Here is a 17,091-nt window from a genome sequence, read left to right as displayed (position 1 = left end):
TTCTCTCTTTCAGCAAGCAAAGTTTTGTCATCTGCTTAATGTAGGGAGTTGATGAGTCTTTCTCTGGCCTGATGTCACACTCTTTTTCATAAAGCCCAGCTTCTCAAATTTTCTCAGCATATAGATGGAGTAGATATGGAGAAAGGATACAGCCCTGATGATGAACACCTTTCCTTTTTTCTTTTTTCCTTTTTGTGATGTGACTATAGAAGTCTCATATTTGAAACTCAAGATGTAAACAACTACATTCCAAAAGAGTTAAATATGCAGGTCCATAAAGATTATGGGTTTTTTTTAACTACCTCACTCACTCCAAAACTCACTCACCTCCTCCAGTCTATTTCAAAGATTAGCACAGGTTCTGATTAGCTAGATATTTAATAAAGTGGCAAAAATGCACCACCACTGGTATCACAAGACAGTTGCCTGTAAAACTAGATGTCTGATGCTGGGCTGCAGCCTCATTCTCTCACAGGTCATCATCCTTATCCAGGAGATGAGAATCTGTGCAGCCTCTAAATCGTGCTCATATTGTGCTGTCCAAGCTTGGTCCAGGACAACTTCTGGTGGGGCAAGGGCAGGCAGGGAAACGAACTACAGGTTAGGGTCTCCAGTTAGTTTGCTGGCAAGTCAAAGGAAAGGCTTTTCAAAGTTGAAGTTACTTTTGGCAGAGATGCCATATTACTGAGGATCCCTTATTCTATGTAAAATGATGATTTTTTTTTTTGTCTCACCTTTCCTGTCTTTAATATCCACTTTGTTGCCACACAACACATTGTGGATGTTTTCACGTACTCATACAAGATCCCATCCCCGTTGGTAACATCTCGATGCTACATCAAACATGATGGCACACTGGGCTTGGACAGAATAGGCATCTATCAGTCCCCCAAATTTCTTGTTCCCAGCTATATCCCACACATTGAATTTAATAAGTCCTCTGTTGCTGTGGAACACGAGGGGATGAACCTCCAAGCTCAAGATGGCTACATACTTCTCAAAATCACGAGTCAGATGAAGTTTCACAAAGGTCATCTGTCCAGTGCCACCATCACCCACCAACATAAGTTTGAACTGGACTTGGAGTTCTCCTTGCGTGGCCGATGTGACAGTTCTTCCAGAAGCACCTGAACACCTTTTTTATCATTTTAAATCATGCAGTGTTCTCTTGGTACATTCTGACAACAGCTTCTTGGTCTAGGTAGAGAATAGACCTTTTTTATGCCTTATTAAGTGTTCTGAAATTCTTATTCTGCTCAATGTTAGTTATAATTTATGTTCCATATAGTCAAATGTCTTTGCATAGTCAATAAAACACAGGTGACATCATTCTTGTATATTTGTCTTTATGTGACTGAGATACTTCATGCAACATGAAGACTCTAGACTCTCTTAAGTTATATAGTATTTTATTAAATCATTGCTCCTTACTGTTTCAATAGTATTCCATTGCATGAATGTATCACAATTTCTTAGTCTATTTATTTGTTGATTAGCATTTGGACTGCTTCTATTTTCTTGCTATGGTGAATAACATTGCTATGAATATAGATGTACAAATGTCCATTCATATCTCAGTTCCAATTTCCTTAGGGTATATTTCTAGCAGTGGATAATTGGTCTTATGGGATTTCTATGTTCAGCTTTTTTCAAGGAAATGTCAAGTTGCCTTCCATAGCTCTTGAACCATTTTGCAATCCTATCAGCAAGAGTTCCAATCTCTCCATATCCTTTCCAGCTTTTCTTGTTTGCTGTTTTGTTGAAATTTGCTACTGTATCTCATTGTTGTTTTAATTTGTGTCTTTCTGATTGCTAGTGATTTTGAACATTTCCTTCTGTGTTTCTTAGTTATATGAATGCCATCCTTTGTGATGAGTCTCTTCACTTCTTTTGCACATTTGTTAATTATCAGTCTTTTCTCTTGTGGAGGCCCTATAGTATTCTGTAAACTCTGAGTTTGAGACTCTTATCCAAATTTTTTTCCAGATCTGTGGGCTTTCTCTTCACCCTACTGGAGAAAGTTTTTGATTCACAATGATTTGATTTTACAAAGGTCCCATTCTTCAGTCTTCTCCAGGTTGTGCATTTCAGGCCGTGTTCACAAGCCTATCTATGCCATAAGCCAGTGCTTCTAAGTTTGTTCCAATTTTGTCTCTCATGAGCTTTATGATTTGAGGTTTTATTCCTAGGGCTCTGATCCACTTTGAGTTGGTTTTTGTGTATGGTTGATTCTGTTTTCTCCAGGCAAATGTCCATTTTTGCCAGCATCATTTGGCAAAGAGGCTGTAGGTTCCCCACTGAATGGGTTTATTAGCTAGTCAAATATCAGTTCACCATCGGCTGGTGGGTTGATTTCTGTATTTTAGATATTAGTCCATTGATCTGAATGTCTGCTAATGTCCCAGTACTATGCTGTTTAGATTACTAAAGCTGTTTAGTGACTTTTGAGATCAGGAAATGAGATGCCTCCAATTTTATTTTGCTTTTTTAGAAGAACTAGTGGGATTGCTTCCTTTTCCAAGCAAAACTGAAAATTGCCTTTGCTACCCACTTGAAGAATGAATTTATCATCTCTATTCTGATTGCATTGAACTTGCAGATTGCTTTTGGCAGGATTATAATTTTCACTATGTTGAGTCTTCTCCATGAACAGGTAATATTTTTTTGCATTTAGTTAGGCCTCTTGTAATAGAGTTTTTTAGTTTTTCTTATAAAAGTCTTTAGTGTTTCTAGTTAGGTTTATTCCCAAGTATTTTATCTTATGGTTGGCTATTGCAAATGGTGCATACATAGGGTTTTCAGAGGCCTGTTATTTTGGAAGTGGATGGCCAATCCTTCTTCTAGTGTATGTCAATCTGAATGTTCAGATCTAGAGAAGTATCCAACAGATAAGCGTTTTACAGAAAAAGTGAAAATACATCCCTTATTGTGGAATTAACCATTAGTTTCAGTGTTGTCCCTGCTCTTGGCACAAGTGTCTTGACCCACTTATTTCTTTGCTCTGCCATCCATCAAGATACCCCTCCACTTCTCCCCACTCCCTTCATCACCTATCTCCCATTGTCCAGCCCTTGATATGACACCTTATGTCTAAAGTTTCCTTGGTTCCTGTGATTCTAGATTAATCAGCTGCTAACAGTTTCTTATGCTGGGGGGTCATGGTACTAGGAATATTGTAGCTAATGTTAGATGGATATTGGCTGAAAACAGGGAGTACCAGAGGAATGTCTATCTGTGCTTCATTGATTATGCAAAGGCGTTTGACTGTATGGACCATAACTAACTGTGGCTGTCTCTGAGAAGAATGGGAATCCCAGAACACTTGATCGTGCTAATGTGAAACTTATACTTGAACCAAGAGGCAATAATCAGAAAAGAGCAAGGAAACACTGCATGGTTCAAAAATTGGGAAGGGTGTACACCAGGGATGCATCCTGTCTCCACACCTTTTCAACCTGTATGCAGAGCAGATTATCCAAGAGGCAGGGCTCTATGAGGAGAAATGTGGCATCAGGATTGGTGGAAGATCTATAAACAATCTGTGTTACGCAGATGACACAACCCTGGTTTTTGAAACTGAGGAGGACCTCATGCACTTGCTGCAGAGGGTCAAGGACTGCAGCCTTCAATATGGACTGAGGCTCAATGTAAAGAAGAGAAAGATTCTCACCACTGGACCAACTGGCAGCATCAGGATGGATGGTGAAGAGATTGAGATTGTTCATAGCTTTAGTAGGGTTGGCTCCACAAATCAACACTCTTGGCACCAGTAGCCAGGAAATTAAAAGACGTATTGCGATGGGAAAGTCTGCTGTTAGGGACCTCTATAAAGTACTCAAGAGAAACGGTGTCTCTCTGGAGACTAAGGTGTGTCTGGTACAGGCCATGGTCTTTGCAATCACTTGTTATGTATGCATCAGAGAGCTGGACAAAGACAAAGGAGGATACAAAGTGGATCAGAGACCTGGGAGTAAAGCCCAAACCCATACAAAATGAGATCAATCCTAGATGGCCTAGTCTATGGAATAAATACAGCCAAATACAGCTAGTTCTTAGTCTTTTGCAGCAAAAATTTCAAACCCTTCTCACTTTCAACAAGCACAACAAGGTTGTGCCATCTACATAAGGCAGATTGTTAATGAATCTTCCTCTGATCCGTATGCCACATTCTTCACAGAGTCCAGCTTCTCAAATTATTTGCTGAGCATATAGATCGAATAGGTATGAAAACAGGATATATTCCTGATTTTAAACCATGTGGCGCTCTGGTAACCTAGTGGCAAGAAACTGCACTTCAATCTCGAAGGCATGCAGTTTGAGGCCACCAGCTGCTCCACAGAAGGATGGGTAATCTCCTGTGCAATTAACTGCCTCTGAAAACCCATGGAAAAGTCAGCTATGGGTCAGTTTCGACTCAACAGTACACAACAACAAGGGTGTTCCCTTAATCCATTCAGGCAACAGTTTCTTGGCCTAGGTATAGATTTCATATGAGCACAATTTAAGGTTCTAGGTTTCCCATTCTCTCCTCAATGTTACCTATAGTTTGTTATGATCCACAGAGTCAAATGTCTTTGCATAGTCAATAAAACACAGGTAGAGATTCTTCTGATATTCTCTGCTTTTAGCCAAGATCCACCTGATGTCAGCAATGATATATGAAGTGCCATGATCTCTTCTAAATCCTGCTTGAAGTTCTGGCCATTCTCTGTCAATGTACTGACCTAGCCATTTTGGAATGATACTACATTGCAGTTCTCAAGATATTTCTGCTGCATTATTGCCATTTGTTCTTGTAATAAGCCTGTGACTTATGCAAGAGATGGTTCAGTTTTATAGATGGGAAACTTATATCCTGAGAAATTAAATAACTTACTCAGAGATCTCATGGTTTTGTTGTTTGGTTTGTTGGGTACTTTTGCTTTTTGCTTTATTTTATACACCATCACACTACCTTCAGAACTGAGGAGGTGGGAAGGGGGTGAGAACAAAGAGAATATATATATATATAATTTTTTGTTGCAATTAGGGTCTGTTGGGTCACCTATGACTTATAGTCACCCTATGAACAACAGATCTAAACTTTGCCCTATCCTATCCCATCTTATCAATCTCCTCCAGACTCAAGTCTATCTCAATTTTTTAACATTTAATATAGACTTCACTTAGACTTGCATACTTTTATAGTATTTTTGTTGATTTGCATGCAATTATTCATATACATTGTCTTTCAATCATGTGCTTTGTATTTTAGACAATCATTCACATTGTGTTTCATACATCATTCATATACATTTTATGTTACATAATTAATTACAATTGATCTATGTCTATCATTATCCTGTCTTTCGATGTTCAGCTCTTTCAAGAAACACCAAACTGTCTTATAGAGTGGTTATACCATGTTACAAGCAACCAGCAGTGTCAGAGAGAGTTCCAATTTCCCGTCATCCTCTCCAGTAGCAAATCATCTCTTTGAAAACTTCCTCTCTTTCACTGACCCTCTTATATACTAAATATAAAGTCATTTTTTTCAAAGACTGCTGTCTCCTGACAACATGCCCAAATAAGTGAGATGAAGTTTCACTATTCTTGCCTGTAAGAATCACTTCTTCCAAGACAGATTTATTTGCTCTTTTGCATGTCTGTAACTTAACCCCATTGCCATTGAGTCAGAACGGACTGATAGCTAACCATCCATCAAGGTTCCAGTGCTTTAAATAGTGCAAGAAGTAAACGCACGTGTCTCCCAAAGAGACATTGGTGGATCTGAACCACCAGCCTTTGGATTAGTAGCACAACTCCCTATCAACTCTACCACCAGACACACACAAACCCCTCCAACATTGTTGAGTCAGTTCTGACTCATAGAGGCCCTCCGTTGGGTTTCGGAGGTTGTAACTTGAAATGGAAGGAAACTTTCTTTCTCCTGTAGAAGTGCTAGTGGATTGAAATCGCTAGAGACTCTCTCAGCCTAGTCACTAAGACTGTTTTCCCAGCGCTCAGCACACATACGTGCCGTACTCACCACTTCCTAAAATGGTCGTGCAGAGAACGAAATTTTTCCTGCCAAAAGGAGAACAAACAAACAAAAAAACCCCTCAACTTACCTCGTAAATCTCTTTGTTTTCAGAGTAATTACGTTTTACTGTAATTTGGTCTTACTCCAGGTAATGAAATTTTACAAATAGCTCAGCAGGCTTCCCAGAGTCCCACACAAAATTCACGGAGGCTGTTTGTATCCCGCTCAATTACATAGCAGTTACAAACCCTTAATTTCAATCCTTTGATGGAACAAAAATTTTACTTTCTTTCCATTTAAAAAAAAAAAAAGAGACAATGCTGTCACCCTGGGCTCTTTTTATAATCACCAGCGCCATCTACTGTCAAGAAATGAAATCATCCAGCATTATAGCAATAACTTGTCAGTGAAACTAGTTCAGAGAGGGGGAAACGGAGCTCTGGTGGCATTTTGAGTGAGAAAAAGACAATTTTACACTTCAAATCTTAACTAATAGACATATATTTAATAATATACATTTAAATGTTAGGTTATGAGATCCTTAATCAACTTACATAATAAACTAAATGACATTTGTATTCTTTTTGTTGTGGTGGTTGTTGCTGTTACTATTATGGTATATTACATATTCTTTGCCAGCCTCATAACTAAATTTTTCCTCTGTCTTCCTTACTCATTGTCTAGCTTTTGCATGCATATAAGGTAATTGAAAAATACCATGGCTTGGTCAAGAGTGCCTTAGATCTCAATATAAAGCATGATTATTTAATTATGCAATTATGTAAACCTTAACAGCATTAACTTTGAAAAAGGATGATAAAATTTATTTGAGTCTCTTCTAAATCACTTAACAGATGTTTGACTTCCTTTACCTTCCTTCTGATCATCTATAAAACACGATGGTTACTGTTAGATGCCATCGAGTAAAGTACGACTGACTCATAGTGATCTTACGAACATCAGATCTGAAACCTGCGCTATCCTGTGCCATCCTCATCAACTCCTCACACCAGAGCCCATTGTTAGAGTCACGGTGTCAATCCAGAGTCTTCCCCTCCTTTGCCGACCCTCCGCTTTGCCAAGCATGATCTCTTTTCCCCTCCTAACAACATACCAAAAATACATTTCAAAAAGTTTCACCATCTTTCCTTCTAAAGAACATGTAGGCTATCTTCTCTCCAGGATATATTTATTTGATCTTATAGCAGTTCATGGGATATTTAATACTTTTCTCTAGCACCACCACTCAAAGGCATAGATTCTTCTTCTGTAGTCCTTATTCACTGTCCAACTTCCAGATGCATAGCAAGTATAAGGCTGGGGAGCTCTGGTGGGAAAGTCCATAGGGAATTGTGCTGCTAACCTTCAAAGTGTCACCTCTCTGGGGAGTCAAATCTCCCTCATAAGAGAGATGAGCAATCTCCTCTCTTGCAATTTACAGTCTCTGAATGCCCATGGGAAAGACAGCGACGTGCAGATTCTAAATCAACAGCAATGAGAGAAACTACAAGGTCATTTTGTGAAGTAATAACATGCATAAAAGGTAATGCATTGATAGCAGCACAAGGTAGCCATTGTTATATGACCTACTGTGAGTGAATACTAAAGTTCAAACTGTGCTAGGAATTTTCTACACCACAATCTTTTTGGATGGAAACATTGTACAGGTATCATACTCAAGGTTATTTAACTAAGGAAGAGCTAAGTCTGATTCCAATACATCATCTGGTTCCAAAGGCTTTATCCTTTCTACCTTATGGCAGAACATTGCCACATGTTCTGGGCCCCTTCAAACGCATCTCTGTGAACGTTAGTTCTGTGGATGTCGGTGTGGTTCTGCTGTCCATGTATCTACACAGTCCTTGTGGTGGCCTAGTGGTAAGAAGGTGCTCCGCAATCCCAAAAGCACATGGTTCAAAACCGCAAGCTGCTTCGCAGAAAAATGATGGGCAGTCTTCTCTCATGAGATTTACTGCCTCTGAAAACCCACTGGAGGGTCAGCTACAGGCGGCTCTTCTCAACGGCATACAAGAACAACATAGTCCTCATCTTTGGAGGCCCTGATATGTATATCTTATCGAACAGCTGTATCAAATTTGCCTAACTTGATACATATATGCTAAATATATCTAGTTAAGTAAGTTGTTTCAGGAAGATTCTTTGAAGAGTTTGATGTGCAATCTTGATCATAACCAAAGATGAAAAATTATAAACACAATTATCACATGTACTTAGAGAACTTTATTTTGTTGTTAAGTGCCGTCAAGTCTGAGGCGACTCGTATCGACCCTATGAACAAAACACCTGGACACTTGTACAACTTTCATCCTCTCTCCAGGTTCATAGGGTTTCCAGAGGCAAGCTATTATGGAAGTGGATGTCACTCCTGCTCCCGAGCTTGTTTTAATCGGGGAGCTCCACCAAACACTGGCCACCATGGGTAACCTTTCTCACATTTGACACATTAGTGTCACAGTGTTCAGCTTCACAGCAACCATGAGCTACCTCTGTTCGGCAAGTGGACACACCAGGGCTATACCACCTAAAAGAATATTTCACCAAAAACAATTGAAAACAGGCCTGAGGGCCGCGGATTAGAGTCACCCACCTTTGGCTTGGTAGCGTCACTTTGTGCCCACTAGGCCAACTGATCTCTCTCTATGCCCTTTATACAACTCTATTACTGTGGGTCTTCCTGTACTAAGTTTTCACAAAGCTGTATCTCCACTTGCTTTTGAATTCCTCAGGAGTAAAGTCCTCTTTGCTGAATGGACAAATGAAGAAACATTCAGAATCTCTATTGGGTCCATAGAAGCAGGAACTTTATATTCTCTCCACTATAGCACATAGAGGGAGCTCGGGTAGCTAGTCGTAAGGAGTTGAGCTGCCAATTCAAAAGTATATGGTCAAATCTACTAGCTGCGTCACAGGATATTGTTATATGCCATTGAGTCCTTTGCAAATCATAGCGACCCTGTATATAACAGCTCTGAACTCTGCTCTATCTGTACCAATTTTATTATTTCCAGTACACTTACCCCTACTACCCCAATTACTGAGTTAATCCATCTCATCAAGGGTCTTTCTCTCTTGTGCTGTATGCCTTCGCCCTTCCAAGCATGCTGTCCCTCTCTAAGGATGTTGCCCTCCTGGCAATGTGCCCAAAGTATATCAGACAGAGCTTCAAAATCCTTGCCTCCAAGGAGCATCTTGTTTTCATCTTCTCCAGGACAGATCTGTTTGTTCTTTTGGTGGTCCACAGTATCTTCAATACTCTTCTCCAACAAAGGCATCAATTCCTCTTCTATCATTTTTAGTAATTACCCAGCTCTCCCTGGTCTCCACAGGATAAGATAAGATATCTCCTCCCAGTGACTTACTGCTTCTGAAAAGCCAGTGGAGGGTCAGTTATGAGTCAATTCCAACTCAATAGTACACAACAATAACAACAACAAACTCTATGAAAAGGCCTGTTCTGGAAGCCTGTTTAGAGGAAAGTTCTGTTTCCCTCACAGTCTGTAGGCCAGGCATTCCTTAGAGATCTCCATGTGCCCTGACTTTCTCCAAGAGCTTCCTTAAACAGGAACTGACATCCAAAAGGACAAACTCCACTCCTGGACACTCTTTCTTGGTGGGACTGAGAGATAGCTTTCCATCACGTTTATCTCTAGTGATATAGAAAGTCTCAACTCATGAGAAACTTAACTCCACGTAGGGCTGTGATGGGATTAAGGATTGTTCAATGCCACTTTCTCAAGCTGAAAAAACTAAAAAGCAAATTCATTATCCAAGTTGCAATACTGAGAGGCAGTATGGAAAGAATGAAAAGAAGGTGGAGGGAAAACAAACAAAAAAAGGAGATGGAGGGAATTCGCAGAGTCACTGTATCAAAAAGAATTGACTGACATTGAAATACTTCAGGAAGTAGTATATGATTATGTTCTATTAGTAATAAAAGAAGTTGAAGTTTCTTTCACTGTAGGCATTGGCAGGAAATAAGTCCCCAGGAATCATTGGGATATCAATTGAAATGTTTCAACTAAGAGATGTAGCTCTGGATGTGCTCATCAGTCTATTCTAGGAAATTTGGAAGACAACTGTCTGGCCAATTGACTGGAAGATCTTCATATTTAGTTTCATTCCCAACAAAGATGATCCAACAGAATGTGGGAATTATCAACCAATATCATATGCAAATAAAATATCACTAAAAATCATCCAAAAATGGCTAGAGCAGAGACAGAAAACTATCAGAAGTTCAAACTGGACTTAGATGAGACCATAGCACCAGGGATGTTATTGCTAATATTATATAGATGATTGCTAACAGAATAATAAAAGGATATCTACTTCTGCTTTATTAATCATGCAAAGGCATCATAACTATGACTAAAGTTGAGAATGGGAATCCCAAGACAAGCCTAGGTCAACAGGCTGTTGTGTAAACAAAGCAAGAGAATATGGTTTAAAATTAAGAAAATTGTGCACCAAGGTTTTATCCCCTCTCCATACCAATTCTATGTATATGCTAGGCAAATCCTTTGAGAAGCTGAACTCTCTGAAGAAGAATGTGGCATCAGGACAGGAGGAGGATTCATCAATGATATACTTTATGTAGATGTTACAAGTTTGTTAAAAAGTAAGGAGGACTTGAAATGCTTGCTGCAGAAGATCAAAGACTGTAGCTTTTAATAAAGATTGCATCTCTATGTCAAGGAAAAAATTCTCACTACTAGCCCTATAGGCAACATCATGATAGATGAAGAAAAGATTTAATTAGGATCCACAATTAACACCATTGGTACCAGCAGTCAGGACTTCAGGAGACATACAATATTAGGAAAGTCTGCATTCAGGGCCCTCTCCAAATTCCTGAAAGTCATGATGTCAGTGTGGTGTCCCTGATTTAGGCTATAGTCTTTTCAATCACTTTCTATGCATCTGAGAGCCAGACAATGAATAAAGATAACAGAAGAAGGATTGGTGTCTTTGACCTGTGGTATTGAAGAAGAGTACTGAATATCCCATGGATTGCCAAAAGAACAAATATGTCATGGAGAAGGTGCAGGTAGAGTGCTCTTTGGAGGCAAAGATGATAAAGCTTCATCTCACATACCTTGGGCATGTTGCCAAGAGAGTCTATTCTTCCTTGGAAAGGGACATCATGCTTGGAAAGGTGGAGGGTCGACAAAAGAGAGGAAGCTCCTCAACCAGATGGATTACCACAGTGACTGTAGCAAATGGGCTCAAATATGTCAGAAATTATGAAGATGGTACAGACTAGGACAGGGTTCAGATCTGTTGTTCACAGAGTTGCTATGAGTCATACTGAACTAATGACATCCAACAACAAAAACATTCCACTTTTAATCTTTTTACATCTATTTGTTTTATCAGTTCACAGGTATCATTATACAGCTACTACATTACATCCTTACATGTGTATAACAAAGTCATACATTTATATTTGGGGGACACAATTCAATCCATGGCAATGCCTATGGCTATGAGTCAGAAGAATCCTCTAGCCGGATGTCTAAATTATGTACTTGGGACTTTGCAGCCTCCATGTGAATCATTTTCTTGAGGTAAATCAATACACACTCACATAAACACACCCTGCCTCCCTCTCCTTTATCCTTTGTAAGCTTCTTTGATTTTGCTTTTGTAGATTAAGATATTTATATCCTTACAGGTAAACCACTTTTTAAAAATGCCTTGTTTTCTCTTTTTAAGTAGACAAATCCAAAACTTTTTTTTAAATTCAGATTTCTTCTCTAAAGAATAAAAAGCAAGTGACTCCGTTTCCCTGATAGACCACAGGCCCCTACTTAGGATCTGATGTAAACAGAATGTGGTGCGTTTTCAGACAGTGGGCTAGAACTCAGTTATCCTTATAGATAGTAGAATGTTCTAAAATCCATTCAACACTGACATTCTGTAATAAATGAAAGAAACCAAAGGAAAATTCATTACCTGTTCTAGGGGTTTGAAAGGGCCACTGTGCGTTGACCTATGGACCAGAAAACAGCTATAACACTTTCTCTGTAGAAAAATGAGCTCTGGGTTTCCAATTCTACACTTACAGGTGAAAGAACATAGAGAAGTCATGAAGTGGAGCCCTCCTGTTGTGGAAAAGAAAACTCAATGTGGCAATAAGGAGGAAGAGGTTTCACCCCAAAGCTGCTGTAGCTTAGAGTGGAGAGTCATAGCTACAGCCCTAGAGGACTGGTGCTCTTTAAACAGGTAAAGCATGTCCTGTAGAAGATGCTACAAAGCTTTCTGCAGAAACCAAGTACAGTTAGGCAAAGAGCAAGTCTGGAGAAATGTTAACGTGTTTTTTCTCTTTACTCTTCCTCCTTAGCCCAAGTAAGCTCTGGTCCTCCAGCAGTAGGGAATTGGGCTGTCAACCCAAAAGTATACAGTTCGAGTCAGCCAGCTGCTCTACGGGAGATAGATGAGCAATCAACTCCCTAGCAATTTACTGCCTCTGAAAACCCACTGGAGGGTCAGCTCTGAGTCAGTCCTGACTCAAGGGAGCACAACAGCAGCAAGAAGTCAGCTTGACTCAGCCTCTGACTCTAGGGTTACAATTGTTACAGCAAAAATGTAAAGTGAAAATATTTTTTAAAAAGTATCATTTCATTAACTAAGGTTTAGTTATTGATAGAGCTCTGGTGGCCTAATCGGTTAGGGGTTGTGATGGCAGCCAAAAGGCAGCTGACAGTTCAAATCTATCAACTGCTCCTAGGGAAAAAGATGGGCAATTTCCTCTCTTGCAATTTATACCCTTTGAAAAGCCACTGGAGGGTCAGTTGTAAGTCAATTCTGGCTCAATGGCAATTAGTTTTTCATTTTGTTTTTGTTATTCAAAATAGGATTTTTATTTAGGAAAAACTAAAAGGAATCATTTTATACCCTTCTTTAATATATGAAAGTTCTGATTGGATCATGAAAATGGGGGGGGGGAAGGTAGGGAGGAAAATGTGCAACAGTGAATGAATGGAAATCCAAGTTTTCTGTAAACTTTTGTAAAAATCATAATAAAAAAATTAAAAAGAAAATGTGTGTGTGGTGGTGGTGGACGCTGTCGATTCTTACAGTGACCCTTTAGGACAGATTGGAACTGTCCCCAGAGGGCTTTCTAGACTGTAGTCCTTCCAGGAGCTCTGCTAGGTTAGGAGTTGGAACCCACTAGAGGTTTCCCAGGAGGAAGATGAGACAGTACGATTACATGTCCATGGCCTTGGGGGCCATTTCCTCTCTGGAACTCTGGAACAGGCAATTCTTATCTGTCCTAAAAGGTCCCTGAGTCAGAATTGACTCAATGAGCAGTACGCCAATTCTTTTCTCTTAATGAGTCACTGGTGGAATTGAACTGCTGACCTTTTGTTTAGCAGCTGAACTACCAGGACCTCCAAGAAGCCTCTATGTTGTTGTCAGCGTTGGCTCTGGTTCATAGCAACCTCTTCAGAACAGGATTAAATCCTTGCTGCCCATGTGTTAGCCTCACAGTTGTTGCTGTGCTCAGGCCATTGTTCCAATCGTTGTGTAAATCCTTCCCTTGAAAGTCTCCTCTTTTACCCTGGCTCTCTACTTTTCCATTTTAGGGGGTCCTGACGGTGTATTCTGTAGAGAGTTGTGCCACTGACTCTAAAGTGGTGTCTCTCTGCCAATTTGAGTCCATCAGTCACTCCACCAGAGGAAAAGAGGCGATTTCTTCCTGTGTGACTTACAGGCATACTCACTGGAGGGTGGATGGTCAGCCATGAGTCCGTTCCATCTAACTCCAAGGAAATGAGTGTCAGTTTCCTTTAGTTTGTTTTTCTTTTTCTTTTGAGTTACTTTTCAAAGCATACCCTATTCCAGGTTTTAGATCCTCCTGCTAACATGTCCCAAGTATGTAAGATGAAGTCTCTTCATATTTGCTTCTAGGGAATACTCTAGCTGTACTTTTTTCAAAACAGATTTATTTGCTCTCTCAATAATAATATATTCAATATTTACTAACCTCACAGTTCAAAGGCATCTGACTCCAAAGGAATTTCTTTGATCTCCTTTATTCATTGTCTAACATTTACATATATAGGAAGTGAATGAGAATCCTAGGCTCAAGTCTGATGCACCTTCATCTCTTTTTTTTTTTGCACCTTTCTCTTTAATGTGATATTCTTGCTCTTTTGTATGTTAAAGAAGTCTTTGAAAGAAGATTTGCCCAGTCCAATACTTTTGACTACTATATCCATTGAGTATTGACTATAGATCCAAGTAAAATTAAATTTTTGGCAACTCTAATCTTCATTTCATTATGGTATTGTTTATTATTCCAGCTGGGAGGAGTTTTGTTTTCTCGAAGTTGGAGTGTAATCTATGCTAAAATTATTTCTGTTTAATCCAGGGAGAGTATAGAGAAAGAATAAAGAAATTAATAAATAAGTCCTACAACAAGCATCAGGCCCTCCTTTATTCGTTCCTTGGTGTGTAGAGAGGTGGGAAAGGTAGATGGATACAGTACAGTTTAGAAACACCCAGCTGGGTAAAAGAACACTCATCAGTGGTGTGCTGCTGTCAGAGACTGAATTATTTCCCCAAAATTATAGATCAGCTTGTCCGGATTCTAGTTCTTGGTCATTTGATACTTAAGAAATTATCCTTTACGATATGGTGGGCCAATTAGTTGTAAAAAAGATTACAGGTGAGATGTAACACCCTTAATCCTGACAAAGCCTTGAGCCAATGTAAGAAGAGTTTCCCTAGAGTTTGACATGCAGAGTCTACTAATTTATAAAAGATGAAAGGAGAAAAAAATGAACAGAATGAGAATCCTCAGTACCACTAAAGGAGAAGAACTAGGAGTAGAGTGCACGCTCTGTGCCCACGTTTCTGCACTGAGAATGTCCCTGATACAGAGGAAAGAAAAGACACGTGGAGATCTTCAAGCAACTTCAGACCCACAGATGTTGAAATGATACAAGAAACAGTGAAAGCCTTCTCAAGAATCAATACTCCAAAGCAGTGCTTTTGGACTTCCAGCTTTCTAAAAACAAAACCAAAAAACAAATCTTTGTTACAGTAATCCACTCACAACATTTCTGTTATAGGAGCACTAGATGCCTAAGACCAAACTTGCCACTGAAAGAATGGGGTCTTATTCTAACCTAAAATGCTAAGAAGTTTTTGGAATTAAATAATGAGAAAAGTTTTAATATGTCTGATAGTAGTAGGCCATATTACCTGACCCTATCTAACTAGGTTAGATTTTACTTTGTGCCAGTAACCCAAAGGTGCATAGTTTAAAAACCACCTGCTGCTCCTAGGAAGAAATATGGGTAATCCCTTACCATGAAGTTCATAGCCTCTGGACACCCTCTGGAGGGCCAGCCATGAGTCAGCTCCAACTGTGCGAGACATAACAGCAACATCCTCTTTCTAATTTACTAGGAATGGCGTCTTTTTCAAAGTGTTACTCCCTCCTGGCAATATGCTCAAAGTGTGACAAAGTTACACTATCCTTCTCAAGACACTTGGTTGCACTTCTCAAGTGCATCTTGGATATACTTCTTCTAAGATGGATTTTTGTTGTTGTTGTTGTTGTTCTGGAAGCTTATGCGATATTAAAAATTAGCCACCAATAAAAAATAATTAAGACAGAATGAAAACAATATAGAATGATATCATAAATATCACGTAAAAGTATAATCTTGCTAAAATTACTGAAAAAATGACTGGAACAGTAAATTGACAGGTAGTTGCCAGAAAATCAAGCTGGATTATGGACTAATAAGAGTTATCATTGCTGTTGTCAAATGAGTGTTGATTGAAAGCAGAGAATACAGAAAGATGTTTACTTATGTTTTCTAGATTGTGCAAAGACATTTGACTGTATGGATCATAGCAAATTAAGAATAACATTGAAAAGAATGGGAATCCCAAAATTATTAATCTGCTTATGTGAAACCTACACAAACTTAGAAGCAGTTGTCTGAACAGAACAAGGCTGTATTGCATGGCTTAAAGTCAGGAAAGGTGTACATTAAAGTTATAGCCTTTCTCCATATCTATCGAATCTGTATCATGAGAAAATCATTAGAAAAGCTGAACTATATGGAGAAGAATGTGGTAGCAGGATTAGAGGAAGACTCATCAACAATCTGTGTTATGTAGGTGAAAAAGATAGCTTGCAGAAAGTGAGGAGGATTTGAAACACTATATCAAATACTACAATCTTCAATATGGATTATATCTCAGCATCAAGAACACACACACACACACACAAAAAGACCAATAGGCAACATCATAACAGATGGAGAAATGATGAAAGTTGCCAACAACTTCATTATTCTTGGATCCATAAGCAACACCCGTGGTAGCAATAGTCAAGAAATCTAAAGATGTGTTGCATTGGGGAAATCTGCTGCCAAGAACCTCTCCAAAGTTCTAAAAATCAATGGCATCAGTTTAACTACTAAAGTTTGCCAGTTCTAATTCAAGGCATTTTCAATTGTTTCCTATAAATCTGAATGTTGGACAATGAATAAAGATGTCAATAATAATTATGGCCTTTGAATTGTGGTGTCGGAGAACAATACTGAATATCTCTTGGACTATCAAAAGAACAAACAAATCTATCTTGGAGGAAGTACAACCATGATGCTTCTCAGAGGCAAGGTTGGGAAACTTCTCACATACTTTGGACATGTTGTCAAGACAAGCAAGTCCTTAGAAAAAGACATCACGCTGGGAAAATATGGAGGGTCTGAGAAATAGAGGAAGACCTTCAACAACATGTATTGATCCAATGACTGTAATAATGGACGCAAACATGTCAGAGATCATGAGAATGAGACAGGATATGTCAAGGTTCAGATCTGTTTTTCACAGAGTCTCTATGAGTTGTAGGTGACTTGATGGCATATAACAATGTTAACTAAGACATTCTTTTCCGCAGAAGGAGGGATTCTTACCTTTCACAATAGCTGATCACAAGATTAAATACTTGGGAATAAATTTAACCAGAAGTACAAAGGACCTTTTCCAAGAAAATTACAAAACATTACTACAAGAAACAA

General features: G+C 39.1%; 1 pseudogene; it reads right to left on the bottom strand.

Annotated features, from left to right (window-relative positions):
• Positions 1–469: 469 nt before the first annotated feature.
• Positions 470–17,091, bottom strand: part of LOC102868307 — an 88,911-nt pseudogene continuing 72,289 nt past the window's right edge.

The sequence above is a fragment of the Elephantulus edwardii genome, unplaced genomic scaffold, assembly GCF_000299155.1.
Source record: "Elephantulus edwardii isolate Elephantulus edwardi_28Jun2011 unplaced genomic scaffold, EleEdw1.0 scaffold00019, whole genome shotgun sequence".
Classification (NCBI taxonomy): Eukaryota; Metazoa; Chordata; class Mammalia; order Macroscelidea; family Macroscelididae; genus Elephantulus; species Elephantulus edwardii.
This window is presented reverse-complemented; position numbering and strand designations above follow the sequence as displayed.